Here is a 17826-nt window from a genome sequence, read left to right as displayed (position 1 = left end):
ACAGCTACTCCCAAGGAAAAAAATTACACTCCTCATAAAATAAAAATTACTTTGGTAAATGTGATCAGTATAAGCAAACACTATAGAAACATAGAGACAGGAGGTTAATAAAACATAGGTATTACCTGAATTAAGTTTCCAGTTTTTATTCATTTAGTTCTGGTCTTCAGTTTGAGGGTATTCGTTGCTGGAAATGCATAGATATTTCTATTTCCTTTACACTTCATCAATTTTCCTTGATTTTTTGGTCTAATTATCTACTAGATTACACTTTATAGCTATATTGATATTGAGTATTTAAAAAGATGAGTTTATCCACTCTGGTCTGTAAATTTGGATTAGTTTCTATGGGCCATGTACTGACCACCACCCATTAGTTAAGAAATATTCATCTTTGCTAGTTACAATACAAATAGGATGAGCAGCAATCTGCCAGCCTCTTCCCCACTATACTTTAGATCAGATCAAATGCTTGCCTGCAGCAGCAGCAGCAATTCGATACCAGTCTTCATGAAGCTACTACAGAACTCATTACTCTGGGCAAATTGCTTTGTATAGTATAATGTACTGTGTTGGAGTCTAAAGGGACATGAACCCCAAACAGTGCTTAATACAGACCATAAAATATTTAGCACCTGATACATTAGTTTTAAAATGCTTACAAAGGTTAAACTTTATCCAAAAAGAGAAAAAAAAATCATTCTGCTCCCATTAAGTCAGTGATTTAATAGAGTTTTCAGTACAATGCATTTGCTCCATGATAATCAATTACCTCCAGCAAATTGAAATATAAATTAGGTTGTCTTGGAGAAAAGGAAGCTCTAAATCAGTTTGTTCTGGCTGTACATAAATACAAATTTTATAGTTATGGTTTCCTAATGTCAGAACCAACATGTCATGACAGAAAGATATTTTTAGTCGCTGTGATTCTTAAACCATCAACTATATTGATTTCATTTTTTTCCAAGTTGGGAGTATGAAAATATATAACCTTTCTTTAAAAAGTTCCTGCATTTCTTCGTTGTATGTATGAGGTATGCAGGAACCTCATTAGGAATTGTTTGGGCAGCAAGCAATGTGTTTATTTCTACTCAGCAGAATACTCACAAAAACTCAGGGTTTGATTGGCTTTCCTTTTCCTAGTGGGCAAACATACATTGAATTGGAAATCTCATTTCTATTCAAAAGTAGAGATGATAATTATGTTCAAACTAAATACAACTGATAAATGGACCACTAATATCATTGTACATTGTCCTAACTAATACTGCATCATACTGTGTAATATCAAAATACATGGGGGAGAAAAAGGGTGATTTATTCCGAAAGTTGTGTGGGGAATTCTGTATATACCAATGTCTCAGTTGTATTTTTGTATAGTTTTTCTGCCAGTGACAGTTCACTGCATAACAGAAAGCTATAAAAAAAATGCAGATTTCAATTTCAAAATGGTATGGTAAATTGGTTTAGATTTTTCTTAGATCAATTATTGGAATAGAAGAAGTTTACAGTTATTTAGCAGGATTTGTGAAGACAGAAGAAATATTGTTATTAACTTCCAGTTTCATAGAAGCAGTTTGAAAGGTATAATCAGACCTCAACAGATAAGATGTTCTTTCAATTGAAATAAGTAGAGCTTAATTTTAGGTATTTACATTCTGATGTTTCGTGATTTGAGGTGACATAAGAGGAAACTTATGTTGGAAATACTTCAAGGGCACGTAATTACATGTCAGTATTGTGATTGGTAGTGTTATCCCCCTTCTATCATTTATTTCCGTATAGGGTAGGAAGTAAAACCTGTCTATATGGAGGAGTGGTATTTGGGGTAATATGCCTGTATGTAACCTGTTAGTTCTATGTGAGATTATGAACCCTATGTACTTTTGCTGCACTTGTAGTTTTTTAGCCATCTTTCATCTCTTTTTTTGTCTGCAAAAAGGCTAGAAACTCATGCGAGGTGTGATACAGGGCTAAGAACAGGGAGGTCATTAAATCCAGATCGTTTTCTAATCAAAGAGAAGCACTTACAGAACTGGCTGCTGTGTAGGCAAACCAACTTGTTGAGGAAAGATCATCTGATACTCTCCAATGGGAAGTCCGTGGTTCAGGTGCAGTTACTGTGTTACGTGCTGTCACTTCTCGTTCTTTTAATTAAAGAACAATGATATTTGGAAACTCTGAGGGTATATTGTGCATTTTCACTACCACATGTGCCTGAAAAGATTAACTGAAAACTTCAGACAACTGATGGCTGGACCTCTTGGAGAAATATGCTCAAGTTCAGGAATACATTGGGGACAGCCTCACCCTTGCAGTCAAAGCCCTGGGCTGTGCACCTCCCATTCTGGAGATGCCAGAATAAAGCACAGTGCTGCAGAATGCCAAAATCCAGGTCACCTTTGGGCTTATAGATGTCATTGGGAGCAGCAGCGCAAGCCCTGCTTTGGGTCCAGGAACAGCAGTGTTATTCTTCTTGCATCACAGCAAAGCAGGACAGTAAGTTTTCTTTCCTGGCTTTACTATGCTGTGTGCATGAGCCTCAGACCATGTTCTGGGCTTTCTGTGGCAATTTTGGCCCTACATCCGCATAACAATTTAATTGATTTTGGAGGATGGTTCTCCTCCCATCTTGTGTTTGGCTACAATAGGGAGAACATGTTTTAAAATACTTTTTTGAAATGGATTACCATTTTTAAAAGGACTTTTTTTACTGTGCTGTGTGGCTTCATGTTTTTGAAGATGATGAATTGTGGCTAGGAATGAAAAAAATCAGTTTTGCAGGTTTGTCAATGTAACAAAGATCCCTTGTATTCCAGAAGAAGAATAATTGATTATTGAAATCAGAGTTAGACATTTTAAGCTTGCACTCCTGAGGCTGGTAAACTCTAGTATTATTTAATTGTTGTGCATGAGTGTTTTGTTGGGATTTTTTTAGATCATAAATACAATCAAGATCATCAGCTTTCCAGCGGGCAAAAGTTTTTCTTTACTTCTGAAAAATACTTTTTTTCTGACATCCAATACAGCACAGCTGAGTGACTCTTGAAAAGAAATTCAAACATAAAAACCCCACCAGGAACCAGGGCTGCTCTGTGAGTAGTTCTGTGATAGCTGGATTCTATATCAGATGAACTAGAGCTTATGTCAGTGTAGTTCAAAAAGAATTATGAGCTTGGTTTTATGAGGTGTAGTTCCATGGTCTCCATTTTAGTTTTTCTGTAGTATTTACCATTTGATACAGAATACGTTTTTAGATCTTTATTCTATGTGGCATTAAAATATTATTTTCAGATCTAAGTTAAAGATCTCAGCAGCATTACGTCAAGGCCATACTGTTAATATAGTAATAATTAACATTGACATCAGTATAGATACAGAATTATTGTGAATATTTCTTTAGTGTTTACAAAATTATGACAATCCTCCATAAGCCTTACCCTGAAAAGTAAAAAAAAAAAAAAAAAAAAAATCTCTTTACAAGTACAAAAAATTAAAAAAATGTTTCTAGTGAATTGTGGGAACTAGAATGCTCTGAACAGATGGTCTCAGAGGAAACTGGGCAAAGTTTGTCCCCAAATCCCTGAGAAATTCCACTTGAGGATTCATGAAGCAGTGAATGAAGGGGATGTACGTCTGGACATCAGTCTTCCTCAGTCCTGGCATTGGTTACCTTTCCATATGTGAGTCTTTGCAGATCAGAATCTTAGAGATGAGACTTGGGAATTAGGGCAAGAGGACAAAATATATATAAGGCAGTGAGAGATATGTTTCTTTATTAAAAGCAGAGTTAATTATGTGATCTTCTTGAGTTAAAGAATCTCATCCATATGTGTTAAATGCAGTATTTCGGCACACAAATTAGAGTTATAGTGAAGAAATTTGTGAAAATACAATTAACATTTTTTTCCCCTCCAGTTCCCTTGTACCTCTGCTGATTTCTGTCTCTGGTGAAGGCCAGTGTCCTGATTTCAGCTGGGACAGAGTTAATTTTCTTTCTAGTAGCTGGTATAGTGTTATGTTTTGGATTCAGTATGAGAAGTATGTTGATAACACACCAATGTTTTCAGTTGTTGCTAAGCAGTGTTTAGTCTATTTTTCAGCTTCTCATGCCCAGCCAACAAGAAGGCTGGAGGGGCACAAGAAGTTGGGAGGGGACACAGCCAGGACAGCTGACCCCAACTGGCCAAAGGGGTATTCCATGCCATCTGATGTCATGCCCAGTATATAAACTGGGGGGAGTTGGCCGGGGGGGGGGGGGGCTGGGTGGATAACTGCTCAGAAACTAACTGGGCATTGGTTGGCGAGTGGTGAGCAATTACATTGTGCATCACTTGTTCTGTATATTCCAATCCTTTTATTATTATTATTATTATTGTCATTTTATTACTGTTACTATTATCATTATTAGTTTCTTCCTTTCTGTTCTATTAAACTGTTTCTATCTCAACCCACGAGTTTTACCTTTTTCTTTCTGATTCTCTTCCCCATCCCACTGGGTGGGGGGGAAGTGAGTGAGCAGCTGCGTGGTGCTTAGTTGCTGGCTGGGGTTAAACCATGACAGGCAGTATTTCTGTTTCTGCATTTCTGCTCAAGAAATACAGAAAATGCTTAAAACGGAGGGGCAACTCTCCAGTGGTGTCACATCAGAAATGGGAAAAAGTTAGGTGTTACCTCTTAGAACTCTTTTAGAGTCACTGTATCAGTTATGAAAACTACAGCCAAGGCAGTGGTTTGGAAGGTTAAAAGAAACTAATAAAGGTTTTAAAATGGCTGTGACTGAGATGTGTGGCTTTGTCATGGTTTAACCCCAGCCAACAACTAAGCACCACGCAGCCACTCACTCACTCCCCCCCCCCCCACCCAGTGGGATGGGGGAGAAAATCAGGAAAAGAAGTAAAACTCATGGGTTGAGATAAGAACGGTTTAATAGAACAGAAAAGAAGAAACTAATAATGATAATGCTAATAAAATGACAACAGTAATAATAAAAGGATTGGAATGTACAAATGATGCACAATGCAATTGCTCACCACCCTCCTATCGACACTCAGCTAGTCCCTGAGCGGCGATCCCCTGCCCCCACTCCCCCCAGTTCCTATACTAGACGTGACATCCCATGGTATGGAATACCCTGTTGGCCAGTTTGGGTCAGCTGCCCTGGCTGTGTCCTGTGCCAACTTCTTGTGCCCCTCCAGCTTTCTTGCTGGCTGGGCATGAGGAACTGAATAATCCTTGACTTTAGACTAAACGCTACTTAGCAACAACTGAAAACATCAGTGTTATCAACATTCTTCCCATACTGAACTCAAAACACAGCACTGTACCAGCTACTGGGAAGACAATTAACTCTATCCCAGCTGAAACCAGGATAGGCTTTGAAGCCACACTGCTTCAGCACAGCAGTATGAAGTGACCAGGACATGCAGGAGGCTCATGGTACCTGCTGCTCCTGTGGGAGGAGGCATCCATACCATTGGTGGGAATTTGGGAGTGAGAAATGTTGAAGTGAAGTCAAGTTTGTGCTCTGTCTGCGCCTAAATACATTGTGCTCCTGCAAGAGCTGCCATAGGCTCTGGTCACAGCCTTTGAAAGTTCTGGTAAAGTTATGAGTGGTTGCTGCCATACCCCACTGTGCCCCCAAGGGTAGGGATGAAGCAGGTCCCTATCACAGGGGTCTGGAAGCAGCAGCTTGGCCTGTCTGGAGGAGCAGCTGGACCCAATTCCCCAGTCACCAGAGATTGGCAGCACATGTGGGACTGGAGGGTTTAAAGGGAAGGGGGTGAGCAAGTCAGTGTGGTTGGGAGTGTGTGCTGGGTGGGCAGGCTGTGCTTGGAGGTATTCAGGAGAAGCTGTTAGTATTTTTAAGAGTTGTTAGCTGCCCACTTGCTAAAGTAAAGCTTTGCTCTTAGAAGAGTGATGTGTTTGCTGGGGAGGGTGGGTGGTCCTCTTTCTTAAAGAGGAGCTGAGTCTGAACCTGCTAGGGGCAGATTTGCCTGCTCCTGGCAGGGGACTCACTGGGTCTCTTCTGGTGGTGTTTCATGGCACATGCTCGCTGAATCTCCCCAAATATTGTGCAAACATTCAAAGGAATGGAGCTTTTGCTGTTGGTGCAGTGCTGTGTACCCACACGTGAAAGAGGTGATGATTTCTGTTGTAAAAAACTGTGGTGTCCTCTTGAGACAGTAACTGAAAGGTGAACTTCATATGGACAGAAATATTTCTGTTGTAAAAGATGTTTTTATAACTTGTGTGCTAGCGAGCCCCAAGGTGAGCATTGCTGTTGGAAAGCAACATGGGTGGTGCAGAGAGACAAGTGATCAGTGTTCCTGTTTGGTGACAGCCACGGAGAGAGAAACGTTTGTGATGGAGGAAGGTCTTCAAAGCACAGCCACAGTTGTCTTGAGGAAGGATGCTATGGAATGCAACGTCCTGTCTGCAACTTTAAAGCTTAATTCACCCCTACCTTCCTTGAATTAATTAGGCACCACTGGTAACAGAAAGAGATACAGTGTAAGGCCCAGTGTGGCTGGGCAATCTGGATGCTGAAATCAGCGTGCCAAGCCGAGGCATGTGGCTGCATGGGGAGTAGCAAGAGCTACAGAAAACTTATGTGAAATATGAAGCTGACTGTGTTATTTACCTAAACTGCATGGTGGCACTAGTCAGTGTTGCCTAATGTTATGGTAACAGTTATGTAGGCTTATGTTGGATAAAGTTAGGTGGTGGTGATAATGTTAATCAGTAAATGCGAGCACATGATTAGTGTAAGTAAGCAGTGCTACTTTTTGTTATGACTATACTTAGCTTGGATTTGCATCTCTAAATGACAAATCCAATAGATAACTCTTCTGTAAAATAAATAACAACACTCTCAGCTGTGCAAACAAATTCCTGTCCCTACCTGTAAGGTTAGGCTGTGTTGAATACAGTTGGCTTATGGTGGGTATCTTTGGCCTTTTTGCTTCAGGTTTAAGGTGATAACTGATTATTCCTCTCTCCTTCTAATATAATCTCAGGCTACACTTTCCTTCCTGTTCAGCAAGACCTTGGGAGATATGTGTGTGTGGTTAAATTTATTTTTTCTTTTTTCTTCTGGCCCTTCTGAGGATATTGAGTGGGTGCTGCTGGTCTGGGGTGGGGGAAAGGGGAATTCTGGATGGAGATGAGTGAGGGAAGAGAAGACTTCCTTCAATTCTGTGATACTGTGGTAGCATCCCACAAATATTTTCTATTCTGATGCTAAAAGATACTTTAGTGTATGAATAAGAAGAATTCTATTGGATCCTGCTCCTCCATGGCTATGTGCTTAACTATACAGAAAAGAATGTTGTAGCGATCAATTCTTCCCCAGAGCAGTTCAGTTGTGTAAAGCGTGTTCCTTCCTGTGCCCAGAAAAACAGTTGTACTACTGGTAAATGTTCATCCTCAAAGAGTTGCAAACTGGAGACTTGTCTGCTGCCTTCTCTTACAGGGATTATTTTGAGGCAGTAACCCTCAACCTCATGTGGCAGAAAAGAGTATACTTGGTTTTGAGGGAATAGATAAATAAATAAGCATGTCCTCACTGCAGAGTTGAAGTTGACTAGAATACTTTCTATAGCTTAACTGCATAGAGACTTTTTCCCTCGAATAGTGGCATTTCTAGTTCTTTGCTGACTAAAGCAGGAGTTAACAGAGCTTTTCAACTGTGAACATGAGAGCTCTGCACAGGCTTGCTCCCAAGTGTGCTTTTTTCATTTAAGCAAGTCTCCGGAGGAATTATTTTTCTGAAGGAAACTTTAACAACAAAAGGTACAGAGTTTTGAATCCCCAAGGGTTTAAGACATGTACTTGTGATCCCTTGAAAATGAACCATGTGTTCAGAACATGTGAATCGTGTGAGCACTTCATAAGAATTTGTGTGATGCAGTTGCTCTGCACGTGCACAGCCTGGTATGCTTATTGGACACTTTATATACATTGTTTGGAAATGCATGCACATATTTTTAAATGGTTTATTGTTTTCTGTGGGTTTTTTTTGTTTAAGAGCTTGAGCAGGTGTTATTTTTCTCCCTCATAAATTTAAGCTGTGTGACAGGCAGGAATCACTTGCAAGTATATGAAGCAAATTGTTGTTCATATAGGTTTTTTTGAGTCCTTCAGAAAAAGTTCTAAGCATTGATTTGGTGTATTCCTCCTACAATGATATACCACCTATTCAGTTGTATTAGTCTTCTGCTTGTCAAATATATCTTTCATTTGCATCAGTGAGCATGAGAGTATATATCTGTAGGACAAGAAAAAGAATTGACTTCAATACAAATACTAAACTCGGTGGTGTCTTTGTTTTGTTTTGTTTTTAAAGGCACTTAATTGCCTTTTTTTACTCCAGTCACTTAATACTCTTGTGATTTTTTTTTTTTTAAGTGTCTTTCAAAAGTAGTTTTGAAGCATGGACTATGTATTATGAACTACATGTGGGGACTTCTAGTCATGTACTTCCATTTGACAGGAGATCTAGTATTGCAGCTGATAGCCATGGTAGCTTAAAGATTACCTGGTGGGGAAGGATCCAAACGTATCCTGAGTAGAATCCTTGAAGTCTGTAGTGGAATGTTTTGTGGAAGCTATTTGAGAGGAGGAAAGCTGATAGAGAGCTGTCTGACAACAATGCTGTCCTGGCTAGGAGGAAAAATGTTTATAAAATAGCAAAAGTGGCCATCTTCTGCAGATAAAAGGCCTGACTAGGTTTCCTTGCAACAAATCCAGCAGTTTATTCTGGGCCGTGATCTCTGTGGTCCTTTGGAGCTACGTAGGCAGTTTATTAATGGGAAACAGAAGCATCTTGCTCTTTGTTATCTAGCACCTTGTGATAATCTGCATGATTAGAAAATGAGTAGAAAACACTCCATTCTCACCTGGTTTACAGGCATGTGGCCCTTCTTTGCCATAGTCCAAGCAGGACTGCAACGTCTAGCCATTTTGTATGATCCTGCTATTACTGCAGGGCCAATTTCTCTGGTATTTTCCTGGTGAAATTGTGTACCTGTTTGGGCTCTCATTCTGCTAATATGGAAATAGAAATAAAGACAATCTTCATGAGATAGGAAGCAGGGAAACATGGCACCTGATGACAGTATCAAACTAAACACCAGCCCTGGTTTTAAACTTGCTGCTGGAATGTCTTTTAGTCTGGCTTTGTGTGTGTGGGAAAAGTACTTGCTCTTTGCATTAACAGGACTAATTAAACTTTGAGAGGCAGGACAGTTGCCCTAAGGAAAGTCAGTACTATCAAGACTTTTGTGGGTATATAATAGTGTAACTAATCGCCCTTAGCAGATGGTGGTGATGCTGCTGTTTTCTGCGGTTTGCACTGTTTCCTTTTTGTTCAAATTGCCAAATGTCTTTGTTCTCTAAAGAAAAATATATACCACTCAATAGAAGATATTAGTGACTTAGGCAAGTATCTTCTTCTATATATTACTCCCACCTAAACAACTATAAGAAGTAAACAGCAGAATAAATTGCCTGTCTGCTACTATAAATCAAAAATACAATCTTAGTCCAGTGTAACGCAAGGCAAATACAATAATGGCAAAATCTATAGCTGTAGAGATGATAAAGTATCAAGAGGATCTGCCCTCTACTGAGGCCTGAGTATAGGATACATTATTTAAATGTACAGTAGGCAGTGGAAGTGATCAATACTTCACAAGTCTTGACTTCTAAAAAGTGGTGAATTGATTTGATCTTAACAGTAGGTAGTTGGTGATGCAGTAATAAGGATTGCTAAGATGCATTCTATGGTCTTTATTCTCTTTTGTTGAAGTCTTTGCATAGCTGTTTAAACCTGGGGGAATTGAATATGGTATGTCACTAAACTTAGATTAGTAGTGTTTTAATTGGTAATAAATAAATAAGCACAAAGTAGTGGAGAATCTGGCTAGTATTTTGCGTTCTCATGAGATTACATAGTAGCATTAAGCACTCAATAATGGTAACTTGCCATTAATTCCACTGTTGCCATTGCCAGAGTTCCAGTAATGCAGCTGTAGTTGTCAGCAATGTGTCCTCCTCCCTCCCCTACTTTCACCTATCCATGTCACTTGCTAAATGTTCTGGGTGAAATCCTAGCCCTTCTAGATAGGCCCATGGTTTAGTGGAAATCGGTGATTCTGGCTTCTCAAAGACAAAAGCCAGATTTGTTTGTTTAAAAATGGGAGAGGCAAAAGGTCCAGGGGAGAAAGATGTACACAAAAAAGGGCTTTCTTCTAACAGTGCAACTGCCAAGGTAGATGAGCCAGGCTTTATTGTGCTGCAAGCTGGTGTTCTTCCATTTCTGAGGTTTTACTGGTTGTAATGTACTTAGTAGTCTGGCAAGTGTGAGGATGAGATACCTGTTATGACATTAACTAGTCAAATGAAGTCTAAACTGTGCAAGGCTTACAAAGGTTTAATTAGCAGCATGATGTCAGTTTACATATCTCTAACTGGTGCTAAAAACTTTCTGTGAAAACTTCTAAACATTCTTAATATGCATGCTCAGAGAGGATTCCCTTCCCTAGCTCCCTCTGAAATGCGCACAGTTCCGTTTGGGCCATGGGATAACTAATACTTGTGTATGGTTAGGGAACTTCTGTCTTTCCATGGGAAAGTAGGCATTTCATAGAATCATAGAAAGGTTTGGGTTGGAAGCGACCTTAAAGATCATCTAGTTCCAACCCCCCTGCCATGGGCAACTAGACCAGGTTGCTGAAAGCCCCATCCAACCTGGCCTTGAACACTTCCAGGGATGGGGCATCCACAGCTTCTCTGGGCAACCTGTTCCAGTGCCTCACCACCCTCACAATAAAGAGTTTCTTCCTAATATCTAATCCAAATCTACACTCTTTCAATTTAAAACCATTGCCCCTTGTCCTACCACTACACTCCCTGATAAAGAGTCCCTCCCCATCTTTCCTGTAGCCCCCCTTTAACTACTAGAAGGCTGTTAAACAACCTCAACTCTCTCAGCCTGTTCTCACAGGGGAGTTGCTCCAGCCCCCTGACCATCTTTGTGGCCCTCCTCTGGATGCACTCGAGCAGGTCACTTCTAATCATTTTGCAGGTTAGGGAAAAACTTGGGCAACTTTACAAAGGCATCAGAGAAAGATATGATCCCAGTAAGGTGAAAGGTGGTCAATCTTAGTTTTTGAAAACTTTCAGACATCTTCGCTGCTGCTTTTGCTTTACATTTACAGTTAGTAATTGACCCTTCTTCCTTTTCCCTCCCCCAGTGGCAAGAAATGGAACTAAAATAGCTAACATCTATTGGAAGTGAGCAAGGAGTGGTCAGTGTTGTGCCTTTCCCTGTATGTAGGATGCTACCAAAGACACTTTTGTGCTTGTAAAAACAAAACGGAAGAACAGTCTGAGAATAATTTCCAAAAACTTAAGTCTTCAGAACTGCAGTTAGTCAATGGCAAGGACCTGTAGGTGGAAAGGAATCTAGCACAGCATGTTCACCTTGACAGTGTACTTGCCTGAGGGTTTAGTCTTCAGGGTCAATGCCTACGGTTGTTTGAGAAGGAAGCTATTGACATAATTTTTGCCTTGAAATAGCTACAGTTACTAAATGTGGTCAAACACTAATGCACATTAAGTGGACGAGCCACTGTGGCTGAGAACTGGGAGATAAGGGGCACTTTTTGTTCCTGTGTACTCTGATGTGGAACACTTCATGTTTATCACAGAAGTTGGAAGTTGAATGATGCTTCTTTTTTCCCTGAAACTGCACTGAAAACAGGAGGAGGCAGACTATAATCATGACACTTGTTCATAAACGTTGGAATTACTCTAAGGAAAATATTACACAAATTGGTTCAAGCAAAATATAGTAGTAATGCCAAAAGAGGTCCTTTAAAAGTATTATCCAAGAAAAATAATTAAGGAATTGGGATTTCTTGAAATACTATAGTTGTACCTGTTGTTCAGGCTTGGGGGAACTTTACTGATAAAATAGATACGCAATTTGATACACTGAGAACAGAGATAAGTTGTTTAGTAGTGATTTTTCTGACGATGGCTGTACTGTCAAAGACACTTTAAGTACTGATGTGATGTAGTGGTCTTTGAGTTTAATAATAAATTAAAATTTACAACCCAAAGGCAACTTTTACACAAGTTACTTCAATATTTAATTTCTGGAAACACTTAATAGTTAAAGCAAAATGTAACTTGGACATCATCCATGAATGTACTGAAAATAGCATCAAAGAAGAGCATGTAGATGGATGCTACTTGAAAGTATGCAGAAAATACCCAAATTCCTCATTTGAGTGGTGTGTGCTTTGTACACAATGAACTTAACTGGGAAGTAGCACACTGTTAATTTGTCCAGATGAACAGAAGTATGCAGCATAAAGTCCATTGTAAAAGAATGTCCTTGGAAGGTAATGTTGGCTTCAATGGGAGAAATGCAGTCTGTGCCCATGAGCTTGAGCATGTGGAACAACATTGCATTTGAAATAAGATGCCTTGTCTACTTTAGTCCTTTGATAGGGACTGGTACCATGAATGACTAAAATGGAAATGTTAGTCAAATCAAGGTGGTAATAACTGTACGTTGTTTTGTTGTTTTTTTTCTTTCAGCTTGTCAGAAATGTGTTCTCTGCCACATATTTAGAGTGGCAAAATTCAGTTTCTCTTGAGTGCATGGGCCATGCCTGTCCATGTCAAAGGGTGTGGGCAGCAAATGTTAGCCTTGAGTGATCTAGAGCTGCTGCCAATAAGGTTATTTTTGCTTTAAAATAACTTTCAACGGCTCGTTTCTGTCACTTCTCTTGGAAGCTCTTGACCGGCTCACAGTTAGGGAGGACCATCCTAAGATGCAAATCTTTCTGAAGCTTATGGTTTGCTGTCCTAAGGTTTTGTAAAGGGATGAGAAAGGGTTGGAAGTGCTTGTTTAGAGTGCTAAGAGCTTGGGGAGGGTATGTCTAAACATGGTGAAAGCAGCAGAGTTTGGGCCTCTGCCCAAAATACCCCAAACAAACCATCATCTTAACACCATCTCCCCCCCCCCCCCCCCCCCCCCCCCTTCAGTTGGTAGAGTAACAAATAGAAAATCCTACTGGCAAAGGCACTTTTGGTAATAAAGGGTGACGCTTGTAATGGTAGTACAGCTGCAATCAGAGTGACAGTGATTTGTTACACTCGGTAATGGACGCTTGTTATGCAGATTTCTGTGATTTCTCACTACTTTTGCATTATGAAGAAAAAGGTTGTAGTAAGCAACAATCACAAAGGAAGCTATTACCTTCAAGTGAAGAGAGGGCTGGAATGAGAAACTTTAACAGGTATTACATTTCCTTAAGGTATTTTGCAGTTCAATAATTGCTGTCTGGTAGAATGACAGTTAGGGCTCACCTGGAAGAAACTGTTCCATTTATACTAACAAGTTAAATAAAGTAATCGTTCTGCTTTTTTTTAATGTTGTTTGAAAGACAAGCTTGTACAATGAAAAACTGGAGTACCCAAATTGTCTTAGGGCTTCAAAGTGTGATATTTGAAAGCTGTAAGAGTTTAGAAGACTTTTTTTAATAAATTGTTTTATCTGACCTAACCTCTACTTTAGTAGTTGTGATCTTAGCCTCTTTTATCCAGTTAGAGCATCTTGGAAAGGCGCTGGTGATGTTGCTTTAGGAAATTAAGGTTAAAACAAAAAGCTGCAAGTCAAATTTATTTCAAAAAATGCAGTAGTTTTGTTGCCAAAATAGCTAGGATAGCAATGAAAGAGGATGCAGTATGAATCTTAAAGTATTTTGATTGTTTCAGGTGCTATGTTTGAAGGATATGGCTTAAAGAAAAGTTTTAATGACAAGGGATGGAGAGAGAGGGTGAAGCCAGAGCAAAATAATAGTATTTTCTGTGATCTGAACCTCGATAAGCTTGAGTGCCAAAATGAAGCTTGCAATGGTTTGGTTTTAGTAACCTAGAGAACATAATTCAATTTTATATGGGGAACCTATTCCACTGAACTGGCAGCCCCAAACTAAGAATTTCAACGGTTACAGATCTGGAAAAAGTGTAGGAGTCCATTTTAATCCATTTGTAGGTGGAATGTGCATGAAAATCATATGCTGAGGACAGGAATGAACTGACTTACTAGATTAAGTATTTTATCTGACCAGAGAAACTCCAGGCTAATGATTCCCAGACTTCACTGGCTTTTGAGTAATAATCTTGAGGAAACATGTGCTATCATGTTGCAGGTTAACATGTTTGTGCTCTTTATTGCAGTTGGCGTTCAGTTTTTTGAAACTTCCTTCTTTAAGTGACTTCTTTGGGAGATCTCTTACGTACAGCATAACCAAAGAGATATATTTGAGAACACTGCTTGTTTTTTGCTAAAGGACTGCCTTGTGACTGCATTAGAGCTGTTTTGCAGGTTTGATTGTGTACTGGGACTGACTGGTTTCAACTAGAGTATCATTCCTGTTTTACATCAGTTTCTGAATAGTATTTATTCAAATGTTTCATGAAAGCAAGACAAGATTCTTCTAGCTGCACACAACAGATAACTGAAGCAGAGTGCATGAGACTTTGCTTCTGAAGGCACACAATTTGAAAGCATAAAAAAAACAAAGGAGGTGAGGTTATCTAACAGAGACTAAACCTTAGTCTGAAAATTAAGCTGGATTCTGTTCTCCAGCGTGTCTTTCTATATTTTTGGTTGCCATCACTTAGCTTTTCACTTTATCTCCCCCCTCCTTTCTCCCATATTTGAAGTAGACATGGTAGGGAATTCTCCAAAATTTATGTTCATGGAATGAGAGATGAAATGCAATATCATATTGAAAGCTATCATACTAGATGTGAAAAAGCAATACTTTGAATAGGGGGTGCATAAGACTTCTTAAGTCCACCTAATGTTCTGAAACATGCCTACTTATTGTCGTCTTGTAATGTCATTTTACTATTAGCCAATATGGGAAGGTGTAACAGTGTATGATAGATGGCTAGCAGTTTCCTGGCTCTGTGGGCAGGATAGTAAATAACTTGAGCAACTGAGAAAATGGATAAAAAGTGGGATGAAGCAGAGGCAGTGGTAATGGATGGAGGCTCCCCAGAGAACTGGTTGTGAAGAACAAAGGTTGCATAGTAATTTAGGGTTGATATGGCTTCCTTGATGACTGAGTAAAAGATGTGGAGGTAGCTGCTAGTTGGCGAGGTGGTAAGCAGCTCGCCCCTGCTTGGGCAGCCCATGGGTACCACTACTTCCCAGAGTGTGTTAGCTGGGAGGTGGAGGAGGATGCAGGAGTGCTTTTCCAGCTGAGTGCTGGTAGTGTTTGTGTGCTGGACTTGTCAACAGCAAGGGGTCATATGTGAATAAATAAAAATGGCAACGCTTTTCTTGCTGCTTCTTTTGCCCATGGAGTTCATCTGCATTGGTTCTACCCAATTTGTTCCCACCAAGGGGGGTGATGTACTGGAGTAAAGGCAGAAGAAATTGTAAAGAAAATCAGAAGTAAAGCTTCTTTGTTTTGAGGGTGTATGTAGCCATAGCAATTTTCTTAAGTACTGCAAAGCTATGAATCATGGCTGTAAAGGTCTAATGTTCCTGATGTGTATTTCAGATAACTGACACCATTTTATTCTGACAAGGATAAAATCACAGATCTGATTTCGGAGTTCCTGTTAGTCATTAGTGATTACAAAGTGAATCACACTGGTGCTGATGGGGGTTCCTTAAGACTTTATATATAGACAGAAAGGTTTTGTCTAGTGCATTAGCTAAAATGACACTGTCATTATTCATCTCGCTAACTTGATTTTAATCGTCTTTGTCCCTAAGAGGCTAGTAAGTGCTTTCTAATGCACTAGACTGTGACTTTATCATGGCAGTTGTATTTATACAGATTAAATTTATCAGTAGCTTAAAAAGACAATGCAACTGGCTTAAAACCATAAACTATTTAGCCCATCCTTTTCAGGTTTAATATGGCCATCTTCCTATTAATCTCTGCTGTAAATCTGTGAGGATAGGAAATAAATATAGTTTACTGAGAGGAAAAATAGGTGGCATGCACTGCAGAGACTACTGACGCTGTAACAGTAAGCATTGCTGTTCTAATTCAGGCCACTGCTTGGTCACATCCAGCCATGCTTGAATTTATCTCAAGCTAACACAACCCCTAAATGTGTTGCCTGGCTGCTGGAAAGGGTTTTGAAGATTATAAAAAGCATGATGAAGAGTCAAACTTTGCATGGTAATTTAGGGTCCATATCACTTCCTTGATGAGCATTTTCTATGTGTTTCTGTTACAGAGATTTGGAAATAGAGTTCAAGTTTCCTGGGTCCTGGTGCAGTAGTATGTCTCTTATTCCCACTGAGTCACCACCAGGAGCTAGCTTATGGTTGTGTGCACACTTAACCTACAGGATCAGAGCAAGTTGTGCATGTCTAATGATCTCTACCAGCTATACCTTTGAAACCATACCAGATTCCACCAAGGCAAAATCTGTGCTGCTGTCCTTTCCAATTCTCAGTTGTGTTGTGCAGTATTGCAAGATGGGGAAGGTGTTGAACTCAGGAAAAATGAATGCTGCACCTGAGTGGCAGGAAAGATATCTCTTAACTGATGAAACTAGCATGTGGCATTTGCTACCATTATGTTGGTCAAAGCTAGGCTTACAACCCACAATTAACTCCCAGTTCCCCAAATTTTAAGTCCTGCATATTTTTCGCTCCTTATGGCTGCAATATAGATATCTAAATATGCCAGTTCTGCTTCAGCTGTGAAACGTGCAGTTTTACTGCTTAGAAATTTGAAGTGAGACTTGGCAGCTGATCTTCTAATTTTAAATGCACAAAAGCCCACCAGCTGTCTTTTGGCCGTTCACAATAGATTAGGGATCAAACACTTTGTTGAAAATTCCCTGAAACATGTCCTATTTGCCACTGGAATAAAGTAATTGCCTTTCATAAATATAATGACAACAATATCCAAAAAACATTTGTCAAATGCTTGCCACTTGATTGCTTAGATAAAAAGGCTACTTGTCAATTGACTGTCAAGTGTCCCTGTAAGAGAAGGGAATTTTTTATTGGAAATGACCTAATTTTCTCCAGTAACTCTTTCGTACATTATTTTCACACCACCTGGCATAATATGTTAACTTCCTTTAAGAGGAAAATGGCTTTCTGATGCCAGCTTTCACTTTAAATGCATGATGCTCAACTGGCTATTTTTCTGATATTTGTCAGATAGTAATAAAAACAATTTTATTTCTGGGAATACGCTGACTTATGTCATCCAGACTTCATATTGCCTAAACTTAGTGTGTTGGTACAATACCAGTCCTAAATATTTTGGTTGACTTTCCAAAGGTAATTTTGCATTGCTTACATTTATGTGATTTTTTTTTTTTTTTTTTTTTTTTGTCTGAGTAGTCATCAGTCAACTCTATACTTAGAGATACAGATAACTTACTGATATATTTGAAGGACTTACCTTTTGCATGGTATCATTTGTAGTTTGTAAAGCCACGAAGTTCTGCATAGGCCCTCCAACCTCAATCTTGAGGACTTGCTGCTTAAAGCAACATGCATGTTTTCATGTAGCCAACAAAATGTGCTGAATTATTAGCCTTTTGGATATGTGTACATGAGTCAGCAGTCAAGTCATTGTGCAGTAGTTGTCTGAAATGCTGTAGTCTGTTGATTTGATCCAGGGCTATGTTCTGAGAACTCCTAAGCTATAATCTTGGTCTTGGCAGCATGTAGGTGCATTCTTTTTGTACAAACTTTGTAGGTATCTCATGGGCTAAATAGGCCATTGCTAATGGCTATATGCATGTACAGCA

The sequence above is a fragment of the Aquila chrysaetos genome, chromosome 9 (assembly GCF_900496995.4).
Source record: "Aquila chrysaetos chrysaetos chromosome 9, bAquChr1.4, whole genome shotgun sequence".
NCBI classification, from domain to species: domain Eukaryota; kingdom Metazoa; phylum Chordata; class Aves; order Accipitriformes; family Accipitridae; genus Aquila; species Aquila chrysaetos.
This window is presented reverse-complemented; position numbering follows the sequence as displayed.